The sequence below is a fragment of the Heteronotia binoei genome, chromosome 7, assembly GCF_032191835.1.
Source record: "Heteronotia binoei isolate CCM8104 ecotype False Entrance Well chromosome 7, APGP_CSIRO_Hbin_v1, whole genome shotgun sequence".
Classification (NCBI taxonomy): Eukaryota; Metazoa; Chordata; class Lepidosauria; order Squamata; family Gekkonidae; genus Heteronotia; species Heteronotia binoei.
Genome location: NC_083229.1, coordinates 61,958,687 through 61,976,380, shown reverse-complemented (window position 1 = coordinate 61,976,380; position 17,694 = coordinate 61,958,687).

Genomic DNA, 17,694 nt, shown 5'->3' with positions numbered 1-17,694 from the left:
CCCTAACCCTTACCATATGGGCCCATTCATTCTAATGAATCTCATAGGCTATAATGGAGAATGGAAAACCATCCAAAATTTTTCCCCATCAAGAGTATACCATTCAGTGTGATATTAAAAATACATCTTACCCAACCCTAAACCCAACCCCAATATTCCCCCCAACATAAGTGTGTCCTGAACTCTAACCCTAACCCTAACCCTTACCATATGGGCCCATTCATTCTAATGATCTCATAGGCTATAATGGAGAATGGAAAACCATCCAAAATTTTTTCCCATCAAGAGTATACCATTCAGTGTGATATTAAAAATACATCTTACCCAACCCTAAACCCAACCCCAATATTCACCCAAACGTAAGTGTGTCCTGAGCTCTAACCCTAACCCTAACCCTTACCATATGGGCCCATTCATTGTAATGAATCTCATAGGCTATAATGGAGAATGGAAAAACATCCAAAAAATTTTCCCATCAAGAGTATACCATTCAGTGTGATATTAAAAATAGATCTTACCCAACCCTGAACCCAACCCCAATATTCACCCAAACATAAGTGTGTCCTGAACTCTAACCCTAACCCTAACCCTTACCATATGGGCCCATTCATTCTAATGAATCTCATAGGCTATAATGGAGAATGGAAAACCATCCAAAAAATTTTCCCATCAAGAGTATACCATTCAGTGTGATATTAAAAATAGATTTTACCCAACCCTAAACCCAACCCCAATATTCACCCAAACATAAGTGTGTCCTGAGCTCTAACCCTAACCCTTACCATATGGGCCCATTCATTCTAATGAATCTCATAGGCTATAATGGAGAATGGAAAACCATCCAAAAAATTTTCCCATCAAGAGTATACCATTCAGTGTGATATTAAAAATACATCTTACCCAACCCTAAACCCAACCCCAATATTCACCCAAACATAAGTGTGTCCTGAACTCTAACCCTAACCCTAACCCTTACCATATGGGCCCATTCATTTTAATGAATCTCCTAGGCTATAATGGAGAATGGAAAAACATCCAAAATTTTTCCCCATCAAGAATGTACCTTTCAGTGTGATATTAAAAATACATCTTAACCAACCCTAAACCCAACCCCAATATTCCCCCCAACATAAGTGTGTCCTGAACTCTAACCCTAACCCTAACCCTTACCATATGGGCCCATTCATTCTAATGAATCTCATAGGCTATAATGGAGAATGGAAAACCATCCAAAAAATTTTCCCATCAAGAGTATACCATTCAGTGTGATATTAAAAATAGATCTTACCCAACCCTGAACCCAACCCCAATATTCACCCAAACATAAGTGTGTCCTGAACTCTAACCCTAACCCTAAGCCTTACCATATGGGCCCATTCATTCTAATGAATCTCATAGGCTATAATGGTGAATGGAAAACCATCCAAAAAATTTTCACATCAACAGTATACCATTCAGTGTGATATTAAAAATAGATCTTACCCAACCCAAACCCAATATTCACCCAAACATAAGTGTGTCCTGAGCTCTAACCCTAACCCTCACCCTTACCATATGGGCCCATTCATTCTAATGAATCTCATAGGCTATAATGGAGAATGGAAAACCATTCAAAAATTTTCCCATCAAGAGTATACCATTCAGTGTGATATTAAAAATACATCTTACCCAACCCTAAACCCAACCCCAATATTCACCCAAACATAAGTGTGTCCTGAACTCTAACCCTAACCCTAACCCTTACCATATGGGCCCTTTCATTTTAATGAATCTCATAGGCTATAATGGAGAATGGAAAAACATCCAAAATTTTTCCCCATCAAGAATGTACCTTTCAGTGTGATATTAAAAATACATCTTATCCAACCCTAAACCCAACCCCAATATTCCCCCCAACATAAGTGTGTCCTGAACTCTAACCCTAACCCTAACCCTTACCATATGGGCCCATTCATTCTAATGAATCTCATAGGCTATAATGGAGAATGGAAAACCATCCAAAAAATTTTCCCTTCAAGAGTATACCATTCAGTGTGATATTAAAAATAGATCTTACCCAACCCTAAACCCAACCCCAATATTCACCCAAACATAAGTGTGTCCTGAACTCTAACCCTAACCCTAACCCTTACCATATGGGCCCATTCATTTTAATGAATCTCATAGGCTATAATAGAGAATGGAAAAACATCCAAAATTTTCCCCCATCAAGAATGTACCTTTCAGTGTGATATTAAAAATACATCTTAACCAACCCTAAACCCAACCCCAATATTCCCCCCAACATAAGTGTGTCCTGAACTCTAACCCTAACCCTAACCCTTACCATATGGGCCCATTCATTCTAATGAATCTCATAGGCTATAATGGAGAATGGAAAACCATCCAAAATTTTTACCCATCAAGAGTATACCATTCAGTGTGATATTAAAAATACATCTTACCCAACCCTAAACCCAACCCCAATATTCACCCAAACATAAGTGTGTCCTGAGCTCTAACCCTAACCCTAACCCTTACCATATGGGCCCATTCATTGTAATGAATCTCATAGGCTATAATGGAGAATGGAAAACCATCCAAAAAATTTTCCCATCAAGAGTATACCATTCAGTGTGATATTAAACATAGATCTTACCCAACCCTTTACCCAACCCCAATATTCACCCAAACATAAGTGTGTCCTGAACTCTAACCCTAACCCTAACCCTTACCATATGGGCCCATTCATTCTAATGAATCTCATAGGCTATAATGGAGAATGGAAAACCATCCAAAAAATTTTCCCATCAAGAGTATACCATTCAGTGTGATATTAAAAATAGATCTTACCCAACCCTAAACCCAACCCCAATATTCACCCAAACATAAGTGTGTCCTGAACTCTAACCCTAACCCTAACCCTTAGCATATGGGCCCATTCATTTTAATGAATCTCATAGGCTATAATGGAGAATGGAAAAACATCCAAAATTTTTCCCCATCAAGAATGTACCTTTCAGTGTGATATTAAAAATACATCTTAACCAACCCTAAACCCAACCCCAATATTCCCCCCAACATAAGTGTGTCCTGAACTCTAACCCTAACCCTAACCCTTACCATATGGGCCCATTCATTCTAATGAATCTCATAGGCTATAATGGAGAATGGAAAACCATCCAAAATTTTCTCCCATCAAGAGTATACCATTCAGTGTGATATTAAAAATACACCTTACCCAACCCTAAACCCAACCCCAATATTCGCCCAAACATAAGTGTGTCCTGAGCTCTAAGCCTAACCCTAACCCTTACCATATGGGCCCATTCATTGTAATGAATCTCATAGGCTATAATGGAGAATGGAAAACCATCCAAAAAAATTTTCCCATCAAGAGTATACCATTCAGTGTGATATTAAAAATAGATCTTACCCAACCCTAAACCCAACCCCAATATTCACCCAAACATAAGTGTGTCCTGAACTCTAACCCTAACCCTAACCCTTACCATATGGGCCCATTCATTTTAATGAATCTCCTAGGCTATAATGGAGAATGGAAAAACATCCAAAATTTTTCCCCATCAAGAATGTACCTTTCAGTGTGATATTAAAAATACATCTTAACCAACCCTAAACCCAACCCCAATATTCCCCCCAACATAAGTGTGTCCTGAACTCTAACCCTAACCCTAACCCTTACCATATGGGCCCCTTCATTCTAATGAATCTCATAGGCTATAATGGAGAATGGAAAACCATCCAAAAATTTTTTCCCATCAAGAGTATACCATTCAGTGTGATATTAAAAATAGATCTTACCCAACCCTAAACCCAACCCCAATATTCACCCAAACATAAGTGTGTCCTGAACTCTAACCCTAAGCCTAACCCTTACCATATGGGCCCCTTCATTCTAATGAATCTCATAGGCTATAATGGAGAATGGAAAACCATCCAAAAAATTTTCCCATCAAGAGTATACCAGTCAGTGTGATCTTAAAAATACATCTTACCCAACCCTAAACCCAACCCCAATATTCACCCAAACATAAGTGTGTCCTGAGCTCTAACCCTAACCCTTACCATATGGGCCCATTCATTCTAATGAATCTCATAGGCTATAATGGAGAATGGAAAACCATCCAAAAAATTTTCCCATCAAGAGTATACCATTCAGTGTGATATTAAAAATAGATCTTACCCAACCCTAAACCCAAACCCAATATTCACCCAAACATAAGTGTGTCCTGAACTCTAACCCTAACCCTTACCATATGGGCCCATTCATTCTAATGAATCTCATAGGCTATAATGGAGAATGGAAAAACATCCAAAAAATTTTCCCAAGAGTATACCATTCAGTGTGATATTAAAAATACATCTTACCCAACCCTAAACCCAACCCCAATATTCACCCAAACATAAGTGTGTCCTGAACTCTAACCCTAACCCTAACCCTTACCATATGGGCCCATTCATTCTAATGAATCTCATAGGCTATAATGGAGAATGGAAAAACATCCAAAAATTTTCCCATCAAGAGTATACCATTCAGTGTGATATTAAAAATCGATCTTACCCAACCCTGAACCCAACCCCAATATTCACCCAAACATAAGTGTGTCCTGAACTCTAACCCTAACCCTAACCCTTACCATATGGGCCCATTCATTTTAATGAATCTCATAGGCTATAATGGAGAATGGAAAAACATCCAAAATTTTTCCCCATCAAAAATGTACCTTTCAGTGTGATATTAAAAATACATCTTATCCAACCCTAAACCCAACCCCAATATTCCCCCCAACATAAGTGTGTCCTGAACTCTAACCCTAACCCTAACCCTTACCATATGGGCCCATTCATTGTAATGAATCTCATAGGCTATAATGGAGAATGGAAAACCATCCAAAAAATTTTCCCATCAAGAGTATACCATTCAGTGTGATATTAAAAATAGATCTTACCCAACCCTAAACCCAATCCCAATATTCACCCAAACATAAGTGTGTCCTGAGCTCTAACCCTAACCCTAACCCTTACCATATGGGCCCATTCATTGTAATGAATCTCATAGGCTATAATGGAGAATGGAAAAACATCCAAAATTTTTCCCCATCAAGAATGTACCTTTCAGTGTGATATTAAAAATACATCTTAACCAACCCTAAACCCAACCCCAATATTCCCCCCAACATAAGTGTGTCCTGAACTCTAACCCTAACCCTAACCCTTACCATATGGGCCCCTTCATTCTAATGAATCTCATAGGCTATAATGGAGAATGGAAAACCATCCAAAAAATCTTTCCCATCAAGAGTATACCATTCAGTGTGATATTAAAAATAGATCTTACCCAACCCTAAACCCAACCCCAATATTCACCCAAACATAAGTGTGTCCTGAACTCTAACCCTAAGCCTAACCCTTACCATATGGGCCCCTTCATTCTAATGAATCTCATAGGCTATAATGGAGAATGGAAAACCATCCAAAAAATTTTCCCATCAAGAGTATACCAGTCAGTGTGATCTTAAAAATACATCTTACCCAACCCTAAACCCAACCCCAATATTCACCCAAACATAAGTGTGTCCTGAGCTCTAACCCTAACCCTTACCATATGGGCCCATTCATTCTAATGAATCTCATAGGCTATAATGGAGAATGGAAAACCATCCAAAAAATTTTCCAATCAAGAGTATACCATTCAGTGTGATATTAAAAATAGATCTTACCCAACCCTAAACCCAACCCCAATATTCACCCAAACATAAGTGTGTCCTGAACTCTAACCCTAACCCTTACCATATGGGCCCATTCATTCTAATGAATCTCATAGGCTATAATGGAGAATGGAAAAACATCCAAAAAATTTTCCCAAGAGTATACCATTCAGTGTGATATTAAAAATACATCTTACCCAACCCTAAACCCAACCCCAATATTCACCCAAACATAAGTGTGTCCTGAACTCTAACCCTAACCCTAACCCTTACCATATGGGCCATTCATTCTAATGAATCTCATAGGCTATAATGGAGAATGGAAAAACATCCAAAAATTTTCCCATCAAGAGTATACCATTCAGTGTGATATTAAAAATCGATCTTACCCAACCCTGAACCCAACCCCAATATTCACCCAAACATAAGTGTGTCCTGAACTCTAACCCTAACCCTAACCCTTACCATATGGGCCCATTCATTTTAATGAATCTCATAGGCTATAATGGAGAATGGAAAAACATCAAAAATTTTTCCCCATCAAGAATGTACCTTTCAGTGTGATATTAAAAATACATCTTACCCAACCCTAAACCCAACCCCAATATTCACCCAAACATAAGTGTGTCCTGAGCTCTAACCCTAACCCTTACCACATGGGCCCATTCATTTTAATGAATCTCATAGGCTATAATGGAGAATGGAAAACCATCCAAAAAATTTTCCCATCAAGAGTATACCATTCAGTGTGATATTAAAAATAGATCTTACCCAACCCTGAACCCAACCCCAATATTCACCCAAACATAAGTGTGTCCTGAACTCTAACCCTAACCCTAACCCTTACCATATGGGCCCATTCATTGTAATGAATCTCATAGGCTATAATGGAGAATGGAAAACCATCCAAAAAATTTTCCCATCAAGAGTATACCATTCAGTGTGATATTAAAAATAGATCTTACCCAACCCTAAACCCAACCCCAATATTCACCCAAACATAAGTGTGTCCTGAGCTCTAACCCTAACCCTAACCCTTACCATATGGGCCCATTCATTCTAATGAATCTCATAGGCTATAATGGAGAATGGAAAACCATCCAAAAAATTTTCCCATCAAGAGTATACCATTCAGTGTGATATTAAAAATAGATCTTACCCAACCCTGAACCCAACCCCAATATTCACCCAAACATAAGTGTGTCCTGAACTCTAACCCTAACCCTAAGCCTTACCATATGGGCCCATTCATTCTAATGAATCTCATAGGCTATAATGGTGAATGGAAAACCATCCAAAAATTTTTCACATCAACAGTATACCATTCAGTGTGATATTAAAAATAGATCTTACCCAACCCAAACCCAATATTCACCCAAACATAAGTGTGTCCTGAGCTCTAACCCTAACCCTCACCCTTACCATATGGGCCCATTCATTCTAATGAATCTCATAGGCTATAATGGAGAATGGAAAACCATTCAAAAAATTTTCCCATCAAGAGTATACCATTCAGTGTGATATTAAAAATACATCTTACCCAACCCTAAACCCAACCCCAATATTCACCCAAACATAAGTGTGTCCTGAACTCTAACCCTAACCCTAACCCTTACCATATGGGCCCTTTCATTTTAATGAATCTCATAGGCTATAATGGAGAATGGAAAAACATCCAAAATTTTTCCCCATCAAGAATGTACCTTTCAGTGTGATATTAAAAATACATCTTAACCAACCCTAAACCCAACCCCAATATTCCCCCCAACATAAGTGTGTCCTGAACTCTAACCCTAACCCTAACCCTTACCATATGGGCCCATTCATTCTAATGAATCTCATAGGCTATAATGGAGAATGGAAAACCATCCAAAAAATTTTCCCTTCAAGAGTATACCATTCAGTGTGATATTAAAAATAGATCTTACCCAACCCTAAACCCAACCCCAATATTCACCCAAACATAAGTGTGTCCTGAACTCTAACCCTAACCCTAACCCTTACCATATGGGCCCATTCATTTTAATGAATCTCATAGGCTATAATGGAGAATGGAAAAACATCCAAAATTTTTCCCCATCAAGAATGTACCTTTCAGTGTGATATTAAAAATACATCTTAACCAACCCTAAACCCAACCCCAATATTCCCCCCAACATAAGTGTGTCCTGAACTCTAACCCTAACCCTAACCCTTACCATATGGGCCCATTCATTCTAATGAATCTCATAGGCTATAATGGAGAATGGAAAACCATCCAAAATTTTCTCCCATCAAGAGTATACCATTCAGTGTGATATTAAAAATACACCTTACCCAACCCTAAACCCAACCCCAATATTCGCCCAAACATAAGTGTGTCCTGAGCTCTAACCCTAACCCTTACCATATGGGCCCATTCATTCTAATGAATCTCATAGGCTATAATGGAGAATGGAAAACCATCCAAAAAATTTTCCCATCAAGAGTATACCATTCAGTGTGATATTAAAAATAGATCTTACCCAACCCTAAACCCAACCCCAATATTCACCCAAACATAAGTGTGTCCTGAGCTCTAACCCTAACCCTAACCCTTACCATATGGGCCCATTCATTCTAATGAATCTCATAGGCTATAATGGAGAATGGAAAACCATCCAAAAAATTTTCCCATCAAGAGTATACCATTCAGTGTGATATTAAAAATAGATCTTACCCAACCCTGAACCCAACCCCAATATTCACCCAAACATAAGTGTGTCCTGAACTCTAACCCTAACCCTAAGCCTTACCATATGGGCCCATTCATTCTAATGAATCTCATAGGCTATAATGGTGAATGGAAAACCATCCAAAAATTTTTCACATCAACAGTATACCATTCAGTGTGATATTAAAAATAGATCTTACCCAACCCAAACCCAATATTCACCCAAACATAAGTGTGTCCTGAGCTCTAACCCTAACCCTCACCCTTACCATATGGGCCCATTCATTCTAATGAATCTCATAGGCTATAATGGAGAATGGAAAACCATTCAAAAAATTTTCCCATCAAGAGTATACCATTCAGTGTGATATTAAAAATACATCTTACCCAACCCTAAACCCAACCCCAATATTCACCCAAACATAAGTGTGTCCTGAACTCTAACCCTAACCCTAACCCTTACCATATGGGCCCTTTCATTTTAATGAATCTCATAGGCTATAATGGAGAATGGAAAAACATCCAAAATTTTTCCCCATCAAGAATGTACCTTTCAGTGTGATATTAAAAATACATCTTAACCAACCCTAAACCCAACCCCAATATTCCCCCCAACATAAGTGTGTCCTGAACTCTAACCCTAACCCTAACCCTTACCATATGGGCCCATTCATTCTAATGAATCTCATAGGCTATAATGGAGAATGGAAAACCATCCAAAAAATTTTCCCTTCAAGAGTATACCATTCAGTGTGATATTAAAAATAGATCTTACCCAACCCTAAACCCAACCCCAATATTCACCCAAACATAAGTGTGTCCTGAACTCTAACCCTAACCCTAACCCTTACCATATGGGCCCATTCATTTTAATGAATCTCATAGGCTATAATGGAGAATGGAAAAACATCCAAAATTTTTCCCCATCAAGAATGTACCTTTCAGTGTGATATTAAAAATACATCTTAACCAACCCTAAACCCAACCCCAATATTCCCCCCAACATAAGTGTGTCCTGAACTCTAACCCTAACCCTTACCATATGGGCCCATTCATTCTAATGAATCTCATAGGCTATAATGGAGAATGGAAAACCATCCAAAATTTTCTCCCATCAAGAGTATACCATTCAGTGTGATATTAAAAATACACCTTACCCAACCCTAAACCCAACCCCAATATTCGCCCAAACATAAGTGTGTCCTGAGCTCTAACCCTAACCCTTACCATATGGGCCCATTCATTCTAATGAATCTCATAGGCTATAATGGAGAATGGAAAACCATCCAAAAAATTTTCCCATCAAGAGTATACCATTCAGTGTGATATTAAAAATAGATCTTACCCAACCCTAAACCCAACCTTAATATTCACCCAAACATAAGTGTGTCCTGAACTCTAACCCTAACCCTAACCCTTACCATATGGGCCCATTCATTTTAATGAATCTCCTAGGCTATAATGGAGAATGGAAAAACATCCAAAATTTTTCCCCATCAAGAATGTACCTTTCAGTGTGATATTAAAAATACATCTTAACCAACCCTAAACCCAACCCCAATATTCCCCCCAACATAAGTGTGTCCTGAACTCTAACCCTAATCCTAACCCTTACCATATGGGCCCCTTCATTCTAATGAATCTCCTAGGCTATAATGGAGAATGGAAAACCATCCAAAAAATTTTTCCCATCAAGAGTATACCATTCAGTGTGATATTAAAAATAGATCTTACCCAACCCTAAACCCAACCCCAATATTCACCCAAACATAAGTGTGTCCTGAACTCTAACCCTAAGCCTAACCCTTACCATATGGGCCCCTTCATTCTAATGAATCTCATAGGCTATAATGGAGAATGGAAAACCATCCAAAAAATTTTCCCATCAAGAGTATACCAGTCAGTGTGATATTAAAAATACATCTTACCCAACCCTAAACCCAACCCCAATATTCACCCAAACATAAGTGTGTCCTGAGCTCTAACCCTAACCCTTACCATATGGGCCCATTCATTCTAATGAATCTCATAGGCTATAATGGAGAATGGAAAACCATCCAAAAAATTTTCCCATCAAGAGTATACCATTCAGTGTGATATTAAAAATAGATCTTACCCAACCCTAAACCCAACCCCAATATTCACCCAAACATAAGTGTGTCCTGAACTCTAACCCTAACCCTTACCATATGGGCCCATTCATTCTAATGAATCTCATAGGCTATAATGGAGAATGGAAAAACATCCAAAAAATTTTCCCAAGAGTATACCATTCAGTGTGATATTAAAAATACATCTTACCCAATCCTAAACCCAACCCCAATATTCACCCAAACATAAGTGTGTCCTGAACTCTAACCCTAACCCTAACCCTTACCATATGGGCCCATTCATTCTAATGAATCTCATAGGCTATAATGGAGAATGGAAAAACATCCAAAAATTTTCCCATCAAGAGTATACCATTCAGTGTGATATTAAAAATCGATCTTACCCAACCCTGAACCCAACCCCAATATTCACCCAAACATAAGTGTGTCCTGAACTCTAACCCTAACCCTAACCCTTACCATATGGGCCCATTCATTTTAATGAATCTCATAGGCTATAATGGAGAATGGAAAAACATCCAAAATTTTTCCCCATCAAGAATGTACCTTTCAGTGTGATATTAAAAATACATCTTACCCAACCCTAAACCCAACCCCAATATTCACCCAAACATAAGTGTGTCCTGAGCTCTAACCCTAACCCTTACCATATGGGCCCATTCATTCTAATGAATCTCATAGGCTATAATGGAGAATGGAAAACCATCCAAAAAATTTTCCCATCAAGAGTATACCATTCAGTGTGATATTAAAAATAGATCTTACCCAACCCTGAACCCAACCCCAATATTCACCCAAACATAAGTGTGTCCTGAACTCTAACCCTAACCCTAACCCTTACCATATGGGCCCATTCATTGTAATGAATCTCATAGGCTATAATGGAGAATGGAAAACCATGCAAAAAATTTTCCCATCAAGAGTATACCATTCAGTGTGATATTAAAAATAGATCTTACCCAACCCTAAACCCAACCCCAATATTCACCCAAACATAAGTGTGTCCTGAGCTCTAACCCTAACCCTAACCCTTACCATATGGGCCCATTCATTCTAATGAATCTCATAGGCTATAATGGAGAATGGAAAAACATCCAAAAATTTTTCCCATCAAGAGTATACCATTCAGTGTGATATTAAAAATACATCTTACCCAACCCTAAACCCAACCCCAATATTCACCCAAACATAAGTGTGTCCTGAGCTCTAACCCTAACCCTTACCATATGGGCCCATTCATTCTAATGAATCTCATAGGCTATAATGGAGAACGGAAAACCATCCAAAACATTTTCCCATCAAGAGTATACCATTCAGTGTGATATTAAAAATAGATCTTACCCAACCCTAAACCCAACCCCAATATTCACCCAAACATAAGTGTGTCCTGAACTCTAACCCTAACCCTAACCCTTACCATATGGGCGCATTCATCTTAATGAATCTCCTAGGCTATACTGGAGAATGGAAAAACATCCAAAAATTTTCCCCATCAAGAATGTACCTTTCAGTGAATATTAAAAATAAATCTTAACCAACCCTAAACCCAACCCCAATATTCCCCCCAACATAAGTGTGTCCTGAACTCTAACCCTAACCCTAACCCTTACCATATGGGCCCATTCATTCTAATGAATCTCATAGGCTATAATGGAGAATGGAAAACCATCCAAAAACTTTTCCCATCCAGAGTATACCATTCAGTGTGATATTAAAAATAGATCTTACCCAACCCTGAACCCAACCCCTATATTCACCCAAACATAAGTGTGTCCTGAGCTCCAACCCTAACCCTAACCCTTACCATATGGGCCCATTCATTCTAATGAATCTCATAGGCTATAATGGAGAATGGAAAACCATCCAAAAATTTTTCCCATCAAGAGTATACCATTCAGTGTGATATTAAAAATACATCTTACCCAAACCTAAACTCAACCCCAATATTCACCCAAACATAAGTGTGTCCTGAGCTCTAACCCTAACCCTAACCCTAACCCTTACCATATGGGCCCATTCATTCTAATGAATCTCATAGGTTATAATGGAGAATGGAAAACCATCCAAAATTTTTTCCCATCAAGAGTATACCATTCAGTGTGATATTAAAAATACATCATACCCAACCCTAAACCCAACCCCAATATTCACCCAAACATAAGTGTGTCCTGAACTCTAACCGTAACCCTAACCCTTACCATATGGGCCCATTCATTTTAATGAATCTCAAAGGCTATAATAGAGAATGGAAAAACATCCAAAAATTTCCCCCATCAAGAATGTACCATTCAGTGTGATATTAAAAATACAATTTAACCAACCCTAAACCCAACCCCAATATTCCCCCCAAGATAAGTGTGTCCTGAACTCTAACCCTAACCCTAACCCTTACCATATGGGCCCATTCATTCTAATGAATCTCATAGGCTATAATGGAGAATGGAAAACCATCCAAAAATTTTTCCCATCAAGAGTATACCATTCAGTGTGATATTAAAAATACATCATACCCAACCCTAAACCCAACCCCAATATTCACCCAAACATAAGTGTGTCCTGAACTCTAACCCTAACCCTAACCCTTACCATATGGGCCCATTCATTCTAATGAATTTCATAGGCTATAATGGAGAATGGAAAACCATCCAAAAATTATTCCCTTCAAGAGTATACCATTCAGTGTAATATTAAAAATCGATCTTACCCAAACCTAAACCCAACCCCAATATTCACCCAAACATAAGTGTGTCCTGAGCTCTAAACCTAACCCTAACCCTTACAATATGGGCCCCTTCATTCTAATGAATCTCATAGGCTATAATGCAGAATGGAAAAACATCCAAAATTTTTCCCCATCAAGAGTGTACCATTCAGTGTGATATTAAAAATACATCTTACCCAACCCTAACCCCAACCCCAATATTCACCCAAACATAAATGTGTCCTGAACTCTAACCCTAACCCTAAGCCTTACCATATCGGTCCATTCATTCTAATGAATCTCATAGGCTATAATGGAGAATGGAAAACCATTCAGTGTGATATTAAAAATACATCTTACCCAACCCTAAACCCAACCCCAATATTCACACAAACATAAGTGTGTCCTGAACTCTAACCCTAACCGTAAGCCTTACCATATGGGCCCATTCTTTTTAATGAATCTCATAGGCTATAATGGAGAATGGAAAACCATCCAAAAATTTTTCCCATCAAGAGTATACCATTCAGTGTGATATTAAAAATAGATCTTACCCAACCCTAAACCCAACCCCAATATTCACCCAAACATAAGTGTGTCCTGAACTCTAACCCTAACCCTAACCCTTACCATATGGGCCCATTCATTCTAATGAATTTCATAGGCTATAATGGAGAATGGAAAACCATCCAAAAATTATTCCCTTCAAGAGTATACCATTCAGTGTAATATTAAAAATCGATCTTACCCAAACCTAAACCCAACCCCAATATTCACCCAAACATAAGTGTGTCCTGAGCTCTAACCCTAACCCTAACCCTTACAATATGGGCCCCTTCATTCTAATGAATCTCATAGGCTATAATGCAGAATGGAAAAACATCCAAAATTTTTCCCCATCAAGAGTGTACCATTCAGTGTGATATTAAAAATACATCTTACCCAACCCTAACCCCAAACCCAATATTCACCCAAACATAAATGTGTCCTGAACTCTAACCCTAACCCTAAGCCTTACCATATCGGTCCATTCATTCTAATGAATCTCATAGGCTATAATGGAGAATGGAAAACCATCCAAAAAATTTTCCCTTCAAGAGTATACCATTCTGTGTGATATTAAAAATCGATCTTACCCAACCCTAAACCCAACCCCAATATTCACCCAAACATAAGTGTGTCCTGAGCTCTAACTCTAACCCTAACCCTTACCATATGGGCCCATTCATTCTAATGAATCTCATAGGCTGTAATGGAGAATGGAAAAACATCCAAAAAATTTTCCCATCAAGAGTATACCATTCAGTGTGATATTAAAAATACATCTTACCCAACCCTAAACCCAACCCCAATATTCACCCAAACATAAGTGTGTCCTGAGCTCTAACCCTAACCCTAACCCTTACCATATGGGCCCATTCATTCTAATGAATCTCATAGGCTATAATGGAGAATGGAAAACCATCCAAAAAATTTTCCCATCAAGAGTATACCATTCAGTGTGATATTAAAAATTGATCTTACCCAACCCTGAACCCAACCCCAATATTCACCCAAACATAAGTGTGTCCTGAGCTCTAACCCTAACCCTAACCCTTACCATATGGGCCCCTTCATTCTAATGAATCTCATAGGCTATAATGCAGAATGGAAAAACATCCAAAATTTTTCCCCATCAAGAGTGTACCATTCAGTGTGATATTAAAAATACATCTTACCCAACCCTAACCCCAACCCCAATATTCACCCAAACATAAATGTGTCCTGAACTCTAACCCTAACCCTAAGCCTTACCATATCGGTCCATTCATTCTAATGAATCTCATAGGCTATAATGGAGAATGGAAAACCATCCAAAAAATTTTCCCTTCAAGAGTATACCATTCTGTGTGATATTAAAAATCGATCTTACCCAACCCTAAACCCAACCCCAATATTCACCCAAACATAAGTGTGCCTGAGCTCTAACTCTAACCCTAACCCTTACCATATGGGCCCATTCATTCTAATGAATCTCATAGGCTGTAATGAAAAATGGAAAAACATCCAAAAAATTTTCCCATCAAGTTTATACCATTCAGTGTGATATTAAAAATACATCTTACCCAACCCTAAACCCAACCCCAATATTCACCCAAACATAAGTGTGTCCTGAGCTCTAACCCTAACCCTAACCCTTACCATATGGGCCCATTCATTCTAATGAATCTCATAGGCTATAATGGAGAATGGAAAACCATCCAAAAAATTTTCCCATCAAGAGTATACCATTCAGTGTGATATTAAAAATTGATCTTACCCAACCCTGAACCCAACCCCAATATTCACCCAAACATAAGTGTGTCCTGAACTCTAACCCTAACCCTAACCGTTACCATATGGGCCCATTCATTCTAATGAATCTCATAGGCTATAATGGAGAATGGAAAACCATCCAAAAAAATTTCCCATCAAGAGTATACCATTCAGTGTGATATTAAAAATAGATCTTACCCAACCCAAACCCAATATTCACCCAAACATAAGTGTGTCCTGAGCTCTAACCCTAACCCTAACCCTTACCATATGGGCCCATTCATTCTCATGAATCTCATAGGCTGTAATGGAGAATGGAAAACCATCCAAAAAATTTTCCCATCAAGAGTATACCATTCAGTGTGATATTAAAAATACATCTTACCCAACCCTAAACCCAACCCCAATATTCACCCAAACATAAGTGTGTCCTGAGGTCTAACCCTTACCCTAACCCTTACCATATGGGCCCATTCATTCTAATGAATCTCATAGGCTATAATGGAGAATGGAAAACCATCCAAAAAATTTTCCCATCAAGAGTATACCATTCAGTGTGATATTAAAAATTGATCTTACCCAACCCTGAACCCAACCCCAATATTCACCCAAACATAAGTGTGTCCTGAACTCTAACCCTAACCCTAACCGTTACCATATGGGCCCATTCATTCTAATGAATCTCATAGGCTATAATGGAGAATGGAAAACCATCCAAAAAAATTTCCCATCAAGAGTATACCATTCAGTGTGATATTAAAAATAGATCTTACCCAACCCAAACCCAATATTCACCCAAACATAAGTGTGTCCTGAGCTCTAACCCTAACCCTAACCCTTACCATATGGGCCCATTCATTCTCATGAATCTCATAGGCTGTAATGGAGAATGGAAAACCATCCAAAAAATTTTCCCATCAAGAGTATACCATTCAGTGTGATATTAAAAATACATCTTACCCAACCCTAAACCCAACCCCAATATTCACCCAAACATAAGTGTGTCCTGAGGTCTAACCCTTACCCTAACCCTTACCATATGGGCCCATTCATTCTAATGAATCTCATAGGCTATAATGGAGAATGGAAAACCATCCAAAAAATTTTCCCTTCAAGAGTATACCATTCAGTGTGATATTAAAAATACTTCTTTCCCAACCCTAAACCCAACCCCAATATTCACCCAAACATAAGTGTGTCCTGAACTCTAACCCTAACCCTAACCCTTACCATATGGGCCCATTCATTTTAATGAATCTCATAGGCTATAATGGAGAATGGAAAAACATCCAAAAATTTTTCACATAAACAGTATACCATTCAGTGTGATATTAAAAATAGATCTTACCCAACCCTAAACCCAACCCCAATATTCACCCAAACATAAGTGTGTCCTGAGCTCTAACTCTAACCCTAACCCTTACCATATGGGCCCATTCATTCTAATGAATCTCATAGGCTGTAATGGAGAATGGAAAACCATCCAAAAATTTTTCCCATCAAGAGTATACCATTCAGTGTGATATTAAAAATACATCTTACCCAACCCTAAACCCAACCCCAATATTCACCCAAACATAAGTGTGTCCTGAGCTCTAACCCTAACCCTAACCCTTACCATATGGGCCCATTCATTCTAATGAATCTCATAGGCTATAATGGAGAATGGAAAACCATCCAAAAAATTTTCCCATCAAGAGTATACCATTCAGTGTGATATTAAAAATAGATCTTACCCAACCCTAAACCCAACCCCAATATTCACCCAAACATAATTGCGTCCTGAGCTCTAACCCTAACCCTAAGCCTTACCATATGGGCCCATTCATTCTAATGAATCTCATAGGCTATAATGGAGAATGGAAAACCATCCAAAAAATTTTCCCATCAAGAGTATACCATTCAGTGTGATATTAAAAATACATCTTACCCAACCCTAAACCCAACCCCAATATTCACACAAACATAAGTGTGTCCTGAACTCTAACCCTAACCGTAAGCCTTACCATATGGGCCCATTCTTTTTAATGAATCACATAGGCTACAATGGAGAATGTAAAACATCCAAACATTTTCCCCATCAAGAATGTACCATTCAGTGTGATATTAAAAATACATTTTAACCAACCCTAAACCCAACCCCAATATTCCCCCCAACATAAGTGTGTCCTGAACTCTAACCCT